This window comes from Pagrus pagrus (assembly GCF_965226575.1).
Source record: "Pagrus pagrus genome assembly, chromosome: 7".
Taxonomy (NCBI): domain Eukaryota; kingdom Metazoa; phylum Chordata; class Actinopteri; order Spariformes; family Sparidae; genus Pagrus; species Pagrus pagrus.
Window position 1 is genome coordinate 34,014,779 of NC_140191.1, and position 14,745 is coordinate 34,029,523.

Below are 14,745 nucleotides of genomic sequence, written 5' to 3' on the forward strand. Positions count from 1 at the left end.
GGAGACTGCTTCAGGGACTCACTCCGCTTTAAATAACCTTCTGTATATCCGACTACTGTGAAGCTGCTGATTATGTATTTTAACAAAGCTAGAGAAAACTGTCTGACATGACGTGGCGTCGTTCTTCTTTCTATAAGCCTGTTGTAGAAAATATAAGGAATAGAAAGCACACATATTTGTGTTAAATTCTGACACCACAACTGAAAGAAAGAAAGCAGCCGGTGAATCAGATCAATAGAACGTTTTTTTTCTGGTTATCATCTATTGATATTCGGTACGCTACAGTTGTGGTGTCAGAATTTAATGTATTTTATGTACACAAGCAGGAAAGCTGGTGCCGCGGCCCGGCGGAGAATTAATGCTCATTTGCTCATTTATTTGCTCAAACTTGGAGCCATATGTGATCATAATGATGATGATGAGAAAAGAAAACACATTAACTAAAGTTACAGCCTATACTGAGATTCGAACTCATACTAGCAGAAGATTCTGCTTACTGAGGGAGCTGCTCTACCAGGGGAGCTATACATCAGTATTCACACCAGCGTCTGGACATACGTGCTGCTGTCGTGTCTTCAACCTAAAAGCTGATCTTTATACATTTTTTCGTTGAGTAAAAATCCTCTCTGAATTATGGAACTGATAAGAATCATTTCTTTAATGCTTATATGGACGTAGAAACTTCTGTAGGCTGTGCGTAATTGTTTCTGCCTCCGCTTATTAGCCGTGGCTGCAGCGAGCGAGCAAGCAAAATTACAACCTCAGATGTCTTTAGGGTATCAGATATTATTATAGGCTATTATTGTATTTAAGCAACATCCAGTCAGGCCGTGATATAGGCTCACGGGGGCGGACTGGGACAATAATTCAGGTCGGCAATTTTACCAGTAAACAAATGTTCCTTAAAAAAACAACTAATGTCCATATTTTAGCTCTACTATAAAACAAAGAAAGCACAAGTGATTATCCAAGGTCACCCAGATAATTGAGGTGTCCCACCGCTGTGAAACAATCAGTCTGAATCAATCTGATACGGTTTAGCAGTCCCCCTATCCATTCACTCTACCTGTAACCTAAAACAGCGCCACTCTCCATTGCAGCTACATTGTGGTCAAATGTGGAATTGTCCCAAAATCGATTCAGCTGCAATTCAGTACTATGCTTCCACCTAGTGGCTACAGTTGTCACTGACATTTCACGCGTTGCGTGAATCTCGCTCCCCGCGAGTGAAATGGCCACTTTGAAGTAGTACCTACTGTAGTGCGATGACGCTTGGAATGTCTCGGGAGTCTCGAAGTGACATCACTGTCTGACAACTCACTAATATTTGGGGAGGATGGGAGGTGATCACCTTCCATGTTACTGGGGCTCACGTCATCTTCCAAAGTAAAGGCTTTTTGTTGAGCTTTGTAAAGAATAGGACAGAAGAGACACTGATCAGCTTGTGTTGAGACTAGGTCACAATATTCCACATATAACTCAATCGTGTAACAAAATTGGAAATTTCTCCAAAATTACTCACTTGTTTTCTTCTTCCCCCCCTGGATTTGGGCACCCAAAAAATCTTGCTCTTCTTCAAGGTCCTTGATCATCCTTTCCTGCCAGAGAATCTTTTCTTCCAGAAACTCCACTTTGGAGCTGATCCTTGATAAAACATTAGAAGTACAGTACAGGCATCACTTCAGTGAAATGTTTATTTGAATATAACCAATAAAACACCAGAAAATATGAGGCCATTACCTGATCCGAGGCTGCTACAGCTGGGTGCCTGACTTTCATTATCTTCAGAACCTACAGTAGAAGCACAACATATTAATTTAAGATTCAGAATGTTTATATTACATTAAGATAGCTCGTCGAATAGGTTCTACACAGAACAAACCGACCATTACCTACCTGGCTTATGCTGCTCATCGGTACTCCTCTCTTTTGAGTCAGTCATCAACTCAACTTTTGGGAGAGTTGTCTTCTTCTTTGCCTTGGGCTTCATAAAAAAGACAGTTTGAAAAACTTAGGCTAACTTACAAAGCTTACATAAGATTCATTTACCTAAATACTCATAATTAAGATAACACATGTATTCCTGTAGCTCAGGGTAGTTTCAATGTCCTGTTTGATGTAAATGTTTATAACCTCCATTAATTCATTTGTGGCAGATTCATTGGTTTTACAGTATGCTGCACATAGGGGCTTTGCTGACATCAATAATACAATGTACTGTGTAAGACATTTTAATGTCACTAGAGCGCTATTAGCATGATAATACTGTGAAGCAGCGAGGCTCTCATGTCTGGCTAGCTAGTTTGGACTACCAGTTTGTCCTAAGACACTTAGCCAGCAAGACAGCAAATTAAGTGTGTGTGTGTCAAATTTATCAGGTGGTTGATGAAACAAGGCCTTCTCCGAAAATCCATGAGATGCCCTTGATGTCATGAAATGGAAGAAGTCATACAGCAGAAAGGAGCCAGCATGGTGAGTAGCCATCTCTTCGTGATTAGATGTTGCCTATGCGCAGTGTTGGGCAAGTTACTATGGAGTAATTGAAATAATCAAATTTCTGATTATTCGTTTAAAAAGTAATCACGTTACTACTCTAATTACTTTATTTCAAAAGTAATTGGTTACGTTACTTGTTACTTCCCTCAAAAAAATAAAAAAAGTCTAGCAATACAGTCTAAGGAGGGGGAAGGACCGCAGAGGCATCGTGACACTGTGTATCCCCAGAGGTGAGCTTAAGTGTGGGTGAGAGCAGCAGAAAGACTTGGCCAGAGCATAATGTGACATTGTCGCACCAGGACTAAATCATGCGTTACTGCCCAACACTGCCTTTGCTTAACGTTTTACCATGAAATAAACGAGACCACAGTTTATGGCGTGAGGTCCATTAACCTTCATTTTCATCACAGGGTATGCCGTGATTCATGCCATAAAAGATCCGTCTCCAGGATTGGCTCCATGTTTGAGAATTCTCATGTATGCCGCAAACATGGATGCATTTCATCTACAGGCAAGTGGGCTTACACTATAAAATAACGCAGCCATCAAAGAAAAATTTATTATTACAACCATACTACTATATTATCTTACAACTAATACATTGACTAGGCTTTGTTTGACCGGCCCTCTTCTGTTGTTGGTTTAACTTAAAGCAAGGAGAAGTGAGGTCTGAATAGCCTATTGGTAGATTTTTCTACATGTCTTCTACATATATTATATATATATTCTTCGGTGAGGAGTCTGAAGATACAGTATAGTCAAATCATGTTTTGACTTTTATGTCTTACTTAATGGTTCCTGCAAGTTGCATTGAGATCAAGTTGCATTGAGATCACATTTTGTAGCCAAGGCTATTGACCTGAATGTCATATTGGCATGTGTGCAAATAAGAAATTGTAGTTACAAATCAAGAGACTTTAAGAAACTGACTTCAATACACAATGCTAAGTCAAAGACATTTCTGTGGTTGATCTATTACAGATTTGCTCAAGGTCTTCGCCTACGACAAGTGGACATGATGCAAGAGGGGATTACTCAGAGCTCTGCAACACTGACAAAACTTGCTGACAAGCTGCGGAGGGTTTGCAAGCTGCAATGAAGAGAATGGGAAGAAGAGGCCATCAGACCACTGGAAGAAGAGGGGAACTTGTTCTGATAGATGAGAGCAAATTTGGTCATAAAAGGAAGGTAGGCTATGCAGACCACTTATACTCAAATATTGCTACACTGATCTGTCTAACAAGTATTGGCCTGTATGATGTCATTACATAGCAACAATGATGATCGATTATGCATGATTATTTGAATTTCAGTACAGAAAGTACAGTAACAGAGGAGTGGCAAGCAACAGGAGCTCCTGGGTTTTTGGAATGCTAGGCATTAAGGAGGACAGGAGAAGACCTGTGTTCAAGATAGTTCCTCACCGTTCAGCCAATCATCTCCTCCCCCTAATAAAAAAGCACATTCGACAGGGAAGCTCCATCATTTCAGATGGATGGAGATCATATCATCGTCTTCAGGATGAAGGTTACAATCATCTGACTGTTAACCACAAAGAATGTTTTTTTGACCCTATGATAGATGCACATACACAAACTCTCGAGCGACCTTGGGGCATTTGCAAATCAACTATATGGAGATTAAGAGGAAACCGCACACAAAATGTATTGAAAGATCACTTTCAATACATCACTGTAATTGAGTGGACTTACTGGCGTGCAAACCAACACAGACATGGACCACTGGGCATGCTTTTGCATGACATCTGAAAAAAAATATCCTGTGTGAAATGAAGTTGCAAATTTGTGTCTTATTTTCATGATCCAGAGCCTGAAATGTTGTTCAGTAATGAATTTGTAATGGAAGTCCTACACATCTTATGTGTATGTGTGACACTGCCTCTCTAAAATGCCCTCGTATAATTTTTCTAGTTAGCTAATCAGCTGTGGAATGCACTTCTGTTGTCTTTAGCATAACTTGCCTTTACAGCCCTTTATTGATTTGTCCCAACTCAGTGACAAGATATATATTTTTTTGTAGTTGGGATTGTACCGATGTAACACTGCACTGAGCTGTTGTAAATGCCCTTTTAAAAATTGTTAAGAAATGTCAAACTAAACCTGTCAGTTTGGTTGTTTGACTGGGCTGGGCACTGGCTTCAATTTGGACTCATGTCTTTCCTCAGTGCTGTGCTTACTGTCACTGACATAATTATGTTATCCTTGAACATGAAAGAATCATTTGCATTGACCTGAGTCTTTGGATTTTTTTTTGTTGAGATGAATGTATGGCTTTACTGTTTACAGTTTACAATAAATGCAGGGCCGCCCCTGGCCAAATTGGGGCCCTAAGCAGAATTTTATTTTGAGCCCCCCCCCCCTTACAAAATGAAAAATGTATATATTTATTTTTACATTTTGTGCTTAGGTTCCTACACTATATTCCTACACTGCTGTTTGCTGCTGCAACGCTTTAAATTTCTCCATTGTGGGTCAAATAAAGGATTATCTTAATTTATCTTATCTAATCTTATATGACTGTTGTGAATTAAATTCACCAAGAGATGGCGACATTTTACCTCCATAAAAATAGCCCAAAACTTCTATTGATAGCATAGATTGATAGGCTATAAATCGAGCCAACATACGACCACCAACTGGTCAATTAACCGCTCCTTTTTCAACAGAGGTGAATTTATATGCAGTTAACAAGACATTCAATAAATGATAATCAGATAATCTCCAGTCCACATCTAGACAGAATTATCCTCTTTTCTGTCTCATGATTATCATGCTAGCAGCTGGGGTGTTTATGCCAAAAAGTTTTTCTTTTTTTATTTCAACAACATACCCACCTTCAAGTGAAGCACGAGCCTCCTCTTGTTTTGACTTTTTATTTATTTTGTTTGCTCCCGATTCATATTGCCGTTTGGACGCCATCTCTCCACCTGCATCCAACTGCCTGTTGGCGCATCTGACGGCTGATTGGTCAGATGCTGCGTGCTGTCAATCATTGCGGCAACGTGTGCGGTGTCAGATTTCTCGTCTCTTTTTTTTTCTCTCCTGCCTCGAGCTGACTTGGTGCTCTACGCGCCCCTCACGGCAGCGATGCGCATCCTTTGCGCATTTGCAGAGACTGCGTCCCCTTGCCCAAAATGGGGCCCCCCGTAGATCGTGGGGCGGGTGGCGCTGAATGAATGTACTAATAATAAGTAGTGATAGTACTAATAATTGTTGATGCACCATGTCTCAAGGTGCCAACATGTGTGCTTTGGCACCAGTGATTGCCTCTGCTACACACAGCTCAGCCTCAATAAAGTGTGTGGCTGGTTGATGGTTGCTCCGTGCTCACGTGAGGATATGATGATTCAGTGAAAACCAAACAAGTAACTCATGTACTCTTGGCTTTACATTTGTTTATTCTTTACCACACCCCGGTTCATTAATCATAAATCTATCTATCTATATAAATAAAAATACAATCGTTGAGTGAATTTTCCTGACGCACGTATTGTTAAGTCAGAAAAATTATAGATTAAGCATCCTTTTCCACCTTGAGTCCTTCCTGTTGTGCTATGCTTTTAGTATGCCTGACATTATTAAGATCTGTTATTCATGTTTATGTTTGTTAGGGATGGAGGTTTGCCCCTCCCAGCAAAACTGTAATTGCTTTTTTTGCTAGTTCTCAAAGAAGCAAGCAGTGCAGTGTTTTCTGACAAATTTGACCATTTGCAATAATTGCTCAACTCATTGAAATCAATGTGTTTAACTGAAATACACATTTTTTAATGTTTTAATATGTGAATCCACAATATGATTTTTTTCAACATATTTCTACAATGGAGACTCTCCTTGTTGTTATTATTATTTATTTTAATCCTCAAACAAACAGACATGGCTGCCAAGAGAGGAGTGTATTTGTAAAATCCACTCCTCTCTTGCACTGTGAGAAGTTCTCCTCACTAAGAGATCTAAATTTTTGAAAAATATTTTTTTTTAAAAAGGGAAAACAGCTCCTCTAGCAGCTAAATATATAATTTCCTGCCACAGCCTGAAGGATTTACAGTCACTAAAAGAGCCCCAATATGAGGGATCTACATGGTATTAATTGTGTTTAACTGTATGAAATTGTAATGTACAGTTTTACTGTATGTAGTATACAATTGGCGTATGCAACACCTGTATATTCAATATGTAATAATATGTAATATTGTTTTGAATCTTCCGGAAACTGCTTTGGCAACAACATGTTTTGTTTTTTAATGCTATTAAAGCAATTTAAATATAAAAAAAACCTCATTTTGAAAATTCTGACTTTCACACTAAGCTGAAGAAAGAATGAATTACACAAAAAACATTGAATTTTTCTCTTTTGGTTTGGGCTGGCCGTCCTGTATGGGGGCAATTATTTTCAACTTGCAACAATGAATTTGCGTAGAAACAAATGAAATGTATAAAATAAATAAACAGGATTTGAACTTAACATGGGAATACTGTCCCCTATTTGTTTGAAGCGGGTCACTGGGATTTACAAGTGGCACTCAATTCAGACAAAGAGGCCACCCTGAAAACCTTTTTAATAATTAACTATATTCTGAAACTAGCACTGTTTTATATGAATCAGTTTGCAGTTTGACCTTTTAGACCTGCTGAATTTTAAGGCAGAAGAAACAAGCCTCCCGACACACTTCGACTACATGCAGGAACCTCAAGTGGAGCTGTTGAGTGGCCAACAGTACATGACTGCAGTTGTAGCGGGCAGCTCCCAGTGGCCAGCAACAGTAGCTGTAATCTCCTGGCACCATCCCCCGCCTCCTCCCTCCCCTGCTCTCCATCCATCAGTAGATGTGAAGCCCAGTAACAGAGGTTAATGGTATTTTCCCTGCAGTCCACACCGAGAGCTCGAGTGGCGTTAGTAATTACACATGGTGCTTACACACTGACACTGACACAGACACACAAACACAAACACACATACGTTTACTCACACAAAGATGCACAGCACCAAAATAAACTACATGCATTAACACACAGTCAAGCTTTCTTTTTAACACAATCTCACACATTTTTTATCTGTTTTTCTTTCCCCAACATTCACATGCATATACACACACACATATATAAACACACACCAACACTAACGACTCTCACACACAAACACACTCACACTGACACACTGCTGGATGCTGTGATCACTCCGAGTGTGTATTGATTTGCTGTCGCTCGTGGTGGAGAAGCAATGTGTAAATTGGCTGCTTGTCACTGTTATGAGGCATAAGTCTGCTGGTCAGGAGGGATGCTGCTCTGCCAGATTATAACACAGCAGCCAAACACACCAGCCTGGCCACACACAGCTGGTATGTCCTACCACATGCTGCCAACTGAGGAAGATTTATTTTATCATTACATCTATTCAAGGAATGTGAATGAGCTTTTATAACACATTCTGCCCGTACACAAGTAGCAATAACACACCACAAAGACACTCTATTCCAAAGTAAAACAAAGTAGAAGCATTTGCAAAGAACAATAAAAAAAAATACTTTAAGTAACAAAAGTAAAAGTAAAAAAAAAAAAGTAATGCTGATTTGCCCTGTCAGTGTTATTGGGTCATTGTTGTCACAGGATTACAATTAACACAGCAATACTTACCCACAGATTCCACTGGATACGGTACAGCTACGGTACGGCTGCGTTACGGCTCTGGTACGATTGTGCTCCGTCGTTCTCGTCCGGCAACCTCCACCAGCTGCGTTTTGAGTCCGCCACGGCGCAACTCCGCCGATCAGCTGGAGTTACGAAACCGAGGAATTCCCGCGATAATTACATAATCACACACGACCGCAGTTATATGTATGTGTTATAAACACAACAACACAAAGTAATCCCGACCGACGGATTAGAAGAAGAGCTCGTATTTGTCTCTTTTTTTGAGGTTTTTGTGTTTGTATCAACAAGGAGTGTTTTATTTTTGAAAATCAACTGGATGTCTTGTTGTTTCGTGTCTGACTTCCTGTCTGCTCTGTGCTAAATTCGGCTGAATTGCTGCGTTGTGTTGCGGCGTCCGCCAGAAATTCTGGCAGACACCGCAACACAACGCAGCAATTCAGTTGCTGTGTTGCAATTCAGCCAAATTGCTCCACAGCCCTGCGGAGCAGATACGCAGGACTTCTATTCTGGCCCAGAATAGAAGTCCTGCGTATCTGGTCCGCAGGGGTGCGGACTGCCGGAGCTGGGACGCAGCAGACACGCAGCGCAGCGGACCTGGTGGAAGTTAACACATAGACTAGAGTGCTAAGGTTCAGCTCTGCCGTTGTGGCGGAGCCGTAACGCAGCCGTACCGTATCCAGTGGAATCTGTGGGTCAGATGTTGAAGATGTTCCACTCGGAGGTAATTTTAATTATTTAATATACTGCTGGGTACTTCAGTTTATGATATATGATATATCTATATATAAGAAACTGATTATATGGTTCATATCCATAAAATCTAAAATTGTAAAGTAATTACAAAATATAGTTTTCAGTTAAATATAGTAAAAAGTACAATATGACAAAGTTTGGTGGGGTAAAAGTAAAATAAGTACTCAAGTAAAATTAAGAAGTACTACTGGGCCTTTACACCATAGTGTGGGTTTACCATGGAAATCATATTTTTCATATATATTACGTTTTATAGTGGATCCTCTGGGTCCTGTATGTTTGGGGGTGGGGCCTCCATGGATCAGACCTGCTCCAGCACGTCTTACAGATGCTCGATCAGATTGGGATCTGGAGAATTTGAAGGGCCGGGTCAACACCTTGGGCCCTTTATTGTGTTCCTCCAGCTGTTCCTGAGCAGTGTTTGCTGTGTGACAGGGCACATTGTCCTGCTGGGGGGCCACTGCCATCGGGTAGTGTTGTTGTCATGAGGGAGTGTACTTGGTCCACAACAGTGTTTGGATGGGTGGTGCGTGTCAAGTGGCATTCACATGAATGCCAGCACCCAAGGTTTCCCAGCAGAACATCGCATTGTGATGAGATGATCGATGTTATTCACTTCACCTGTCAGTGGTTTTAATGTTGTGGCTGATTGGTGTATATATAAATACTTTTTATTATATCACACAAAACCTGTGTTCATCCATAACCACATTTCTTCACTCTTTCCCAGTTAAAGCCTCTGCAGACTTGATGTGACAGCTCCAAATTTTACAACTGAGTCATCTCCAAATCGCCTTTTATTGTCCTCTGCTCTGGCCTTTTGTCTGTCTCTGCTGCTCATTTGAGAGGCTGATCGGTGGGAGATAATGAGGGCTAATGGTCTGTCTGAATGAATGGTAATGGTAATGGTAATGGAAACACAACATAGAACTGTCTGTCTGGTACCTCTCCATAGGGGCATGTTGTTGTTGTTATAGCTATTTATTTATGACTATCAGACTAATGCCGGGGAAGAGTGACATTCCACTACAATCACACCAAAATTTCAAGTTCAGAGGTTATCAAGCAACAAGTAAGTATCAACTAGATAATACAGACTCTATGCAATGTGTCAGTAATGTCAGCTGGGAATGTTAAGAGAAAGACTTGCTTCTAAAAAATAGCACCTGTAAAACAGAAATACACTTCCAGTTTGTGTTTGAGCAAAAGAGACTTGGGTTTGGAGTTCTACAAAAGTGGGTGGTGAGGGGATCTAAGAAATAGTAAAAGTAATAGAGAGTGAAATGAAAAGACAATTGTGACACTTAGAGGACAGTGACAGGCAATCACTGCAGTGTTCATTAGAGAATACTCTATTTTCCTCCTCCAGACAAAAGCAATCTATAGCACCTATCACACCAGGAGCCAGAACTTGCATCTGACAGTGTTAACAATTAATGCGCAAAATTTCAAGATGACCGCCATTTTTCATTTGCATCTGCCGTGGCAGGCAGACTTGCAGCCACATCTAGTGAGTTGTTCACAACTCTTTGCAATGGGAGAGATGGCTGTCCAGAAGACTTTCTATTCCTCACCAACCTTTTCCCAACCCCAGTCAGCAGGACTCTCTGGTTCTGGCTGGCGCAGAATTGCCTGAGCCCACACGCCTGCCTGATATGCTGAGCGTTTGGTGTGTTGGAGCAGAGCTGCTCTGGTTGGAGGGATGGCTTCATAACGTCTCTGCTTTCTGGCAAATAGGTCAGGTCTGGCCTCATCTACACTGTCTGGAGTGCTTGACCTGTCATACATGAGTACCACAAACCTCTCCAGAATCTTCATGTCACCATCCTCGATGGTTGCTGGGTAGTTGCTCAGTTTAGAAAAGACTGAAGTGGCTTCAGGAAATATGTTTGCCAGGCTGTTTTCTTACCTTTGTTTCTGTAGGCTGAGACAACATCACAACCAACATCACTTCTCCAGACCTATGCCTTGCAGAATTGGGAACATACTTAGGCCAATTACAAGGACATCTGTGTCATTGGCTTTGACCATGATAGATTTGTTCCCCTGTGATGCAGCATATCTGGCATGGACAAAGATTCGGCTGTCTGCCTCCTCGTGAGAACAGTTGTTAAGTTCAAGCAGACTCACTTTGTGATTGCTGAGCGCTTTGGTTCCTTTGGTCACAATAACCAAGTCTGGCACAGACATCTCAGAACTCTTGTCTGCCAGGAAGTCAAACAGCTCTGACTTGTTGCTGTTGTGTCGGAGGAAGTTGTGCCAGTTCGAAGGAATGGAGTTATTTTCTGTCACCTTGCGTCTTCCACCTAGTCCTCTTTTGGACCTGGTTTCCTGCTTTAGACTTGATGCATTATACACATCAAAGACAACATGTGTTGTATGCACCAGCATAGGCACTAATGCTTGGCAAAAAGTCAAGAATTGCATAATTTCCAAAAGGCTTAGACCTTTTGGGTGGCAGTGCATGGACCAAGGCTGAACCATCAATGATGATGTCATCAGCCTCTGGCTCTTGGTCTGGAAGTGGAGCTTGTTTCTCTAGTATGGATGTGAGCTGGGACTTCTGACAGCTGTAAAGTTTTCCACCCTCACTCAAAGATGCAGGGAATGACTGATTTTCATGCTGAAAGAATTCCTGCAGGTCACATTCCCTGCTCTGACAAGAAATGAATAGTTTGGAGAACAGCTGGCATTCTTCTTTCAGCTGCTTCTGTTTTGTACTCTGTAGTAGGCTTATCTTGAGAGAAGAAGTCAAGCCTGTTCTTCTTGATGGGTGCATAGAATGAGGTTGGATTTTCTGCCAAGCCTTTCACAAAGTCTTGGTACTTTTTCTGGCCTTTATCCATGTGAGTGTGAACAAGCTCAGCAGAGGTAGGATGAGCAACGTCTTTGGAGTCTATTGTGAACAGCTCTGCGCTGTCTTCTTGGAAAGGGTTTCCCAAGTCTTGTAGGACCTGAGAGAGTTTCTGGACCCTGTCAAAAAATGTCTGCTGAGCATGTAGAGTCTGTTCATGGTGAAGTGAGTGATCATTGGCCTCTTTCATCTGTGCCTCAGTTTCATAGAGGGACACTAGATGACTCACCTCAGGACCAGAGACCATCCATCTCCTCAGGGCTGGTGGATTTTCAGTGAGCCCAATGGCTCCACCATCACCCTTGATTAAAGCATTGGCCTGCTCATGTGCTTGATCAAGAGCAAGTGCTGAGAATTCATGCTTGGTCTTATGCACCACAAAGTTGCCCTTCATGAACCCATGAGCCACTTCTGGGTGCCTACTTTCCAGAGTCAGCATGTCCCTCAGGTGAACAGGCAACCATCGGGCATAATTGGTGTTGTTATTGGCAAAGAAGTATGGCATCAGCTCCTTTAATGCCTGGCAGTAGAGGCTGAAGTTGGCCTCACTAAATGATCTTATCAGCATGAACACAGTCAGCTCCATTGACAGCACCAAATACCAGAGCTGAAATTGTGGACTTTTTTGGCTTTTGTTCTGACACCATTCCTCAAAGCCCAATGAGTGTTCATTGAGTTCTTCTTGCTCTGTGCAGTAACTGTTGTAGGCAGTCTTCAGCATCTTGAAAAGGCTGCATGCAGTGACCTGGTGCATTTGTCGTGTCCTAGTGACACTTGAGACATAGATGAAGGAATCTGCTGTGCCAGAAGAAGCAATGCCTGCTTCAACTAGGGCACCAGTCCAGCCACTGTCCTTGAGCAAGGAACCAAGAGACCTAAGGGCAGCCATTTCAATATGAAGACCCCCAAACATGACAACATATTTGTCCTCTCCATATTCATCTGGCCACTGCCACTGCACCTGTTTTGCCAAGGCATAGATTGGCTGGTCTGCCATAATAACAGGTACTTGGCCTGGGTTTAAGTGTGCAACAGCATCGCTCACTTTCTGCATGACATGTTTCACTGTAGCTACAGAGTGAGCCGGGTCCCTGAGAAGTGGCAGCAGAGAAGTGATACTTACTTCAAAATCTGTTTTTCTTTTCTGAGAAGCATGATGAGCTGACCATGTGAGGTCAATCCCCCCACCTACCTCCTTAGTGACCAAGACCTTCTCTAGCCACTCATACTCCAGGGCCAGTTGTGGTGTAAGTAGGTCTGAGGCTGAATTTGGCATTACACCACTTGGTGGTGTTGGGTTTTTGGACTTGAAGGAAGCAGGAGGGATATTTGTGAAGGAGTCAGGTAGCTCGGGTACAGATTTGACCCTTTCTGGTCCAAATTGTACTGGCTGACGCAGTTCCCCATAGTTGTTTTTGGCAGGATGCTGAAATACTGAAATGCTGGTTCCATGAAACGAAGTACTGGCTGTAGTTGCTGAAGGGTTGTGATCAATATTGTCCATGACTGCAGTGGTAAACAACCCCTTTCTCAAGGCAGGTGGACAGACCACACCCTCTTCCACATATTTGGTGACAGTGGCATCTCCGAGTTGGGCTGATATATCCAGCACCCTGTTATAGGAAATGCTCATGCCATGGTCATGAAGCATTTCCACCAGGGTCCTCTTCCTGGTTTTGGCATAGACAGCTATGCCCATGTACACAGGAAAAAGGGGTTCTCCATCCTTAGAGTGTCGATGTACAGTTGCTCCTTCCTTCACTTTTGCAAAGCAGTTGTACTGCAGGAGCTGGGCAATAGCCAGGTCTGACTTTGATGAGCCAAACCTTAACTGTGACTTTATGTCCGCTCCATGTTCAACCATGCTAATGAACTGGAGGAGACTTGGACCTAAAAGACCTGGTATGGCATCTTTGATGCATCCATCACCAAAGGTGCTTGGAGGTATGGCATCTTTGATGCATCCATCACCAAAGGTGCCGTCAAACTTGGACTGATGTTCTAGAATTTTCTTCCTCAGTATCTTTGCTGCTTTAGCAATGACAAGTGCATCTGAGTAGTCAGATGCTTGAGATAGGGCTCGTGCCACATCGCTCTGGAAGGCAAGTAGAACACTTTTTCCTTTCTTGTGTGCTTCTAATTCAGGGATTTCTGCTAACAGCTTTTCTTTCAGCCTTGTTGCATTAACAGTGGGTGACACAATGCCCAATTGTTCTAGGCGTTGCTGGTATAACTGAGATATGTCTGCAAGAGGAAATATGGCAGGACCATCTGAACCAAATATTTTGACGTAGTGTTGCCTCTATGCCACTGCCTTCATCCAGTCTCGCTGGGTCAAACATGAGTGGCAGTTCACCAATTTCCTTGGACAATGGCACGTTGATTGCAATCATTACGTACCCATCATGTTCTGGATTATGATGTACTGAGGCTGAGGGAGAAGTTAGACCTTCATTTTTCTTGTCTTCCTGGCAAAGACAACATTTGCTCCAGTCAGTCTTCCTCCTGCTTGTGATTGTACTTGCCATTATGAGTTCTTAAATAAGGCCGAGGGGTTATACTTTTACCACCTTAGTCTGATACGTACATTGATATATGGGATACAACTAGGTTTGGTCACCCTACACCTAGCCCGATCATTCATCCAGTGCCATTTAAGTCCCGTGTGATCTGTACACCATCTGGATAAGTACATGAAAAAGCCATGTATAGCCCCACTTACCCTTGGCTCGGCTCTCCCGCGCTGGCACACCCTGTCAATTCAGGCACGGCTGTCTAACAAATCTACCAATTACTTCCTAAGAGCTAATTGATGTGGGGCTATTAGACAGCATTTCGGACACTAAACTAAACTAAACTACACTACAACTAGTCCTAGTCTACCATTTTGGAGTTAGTAAAGCTAGGTACAGCATTAGTAAAGCAAGATCAGCTGACACTGAACCCCATGCTGGGTTACACAGCAGTGAAGTC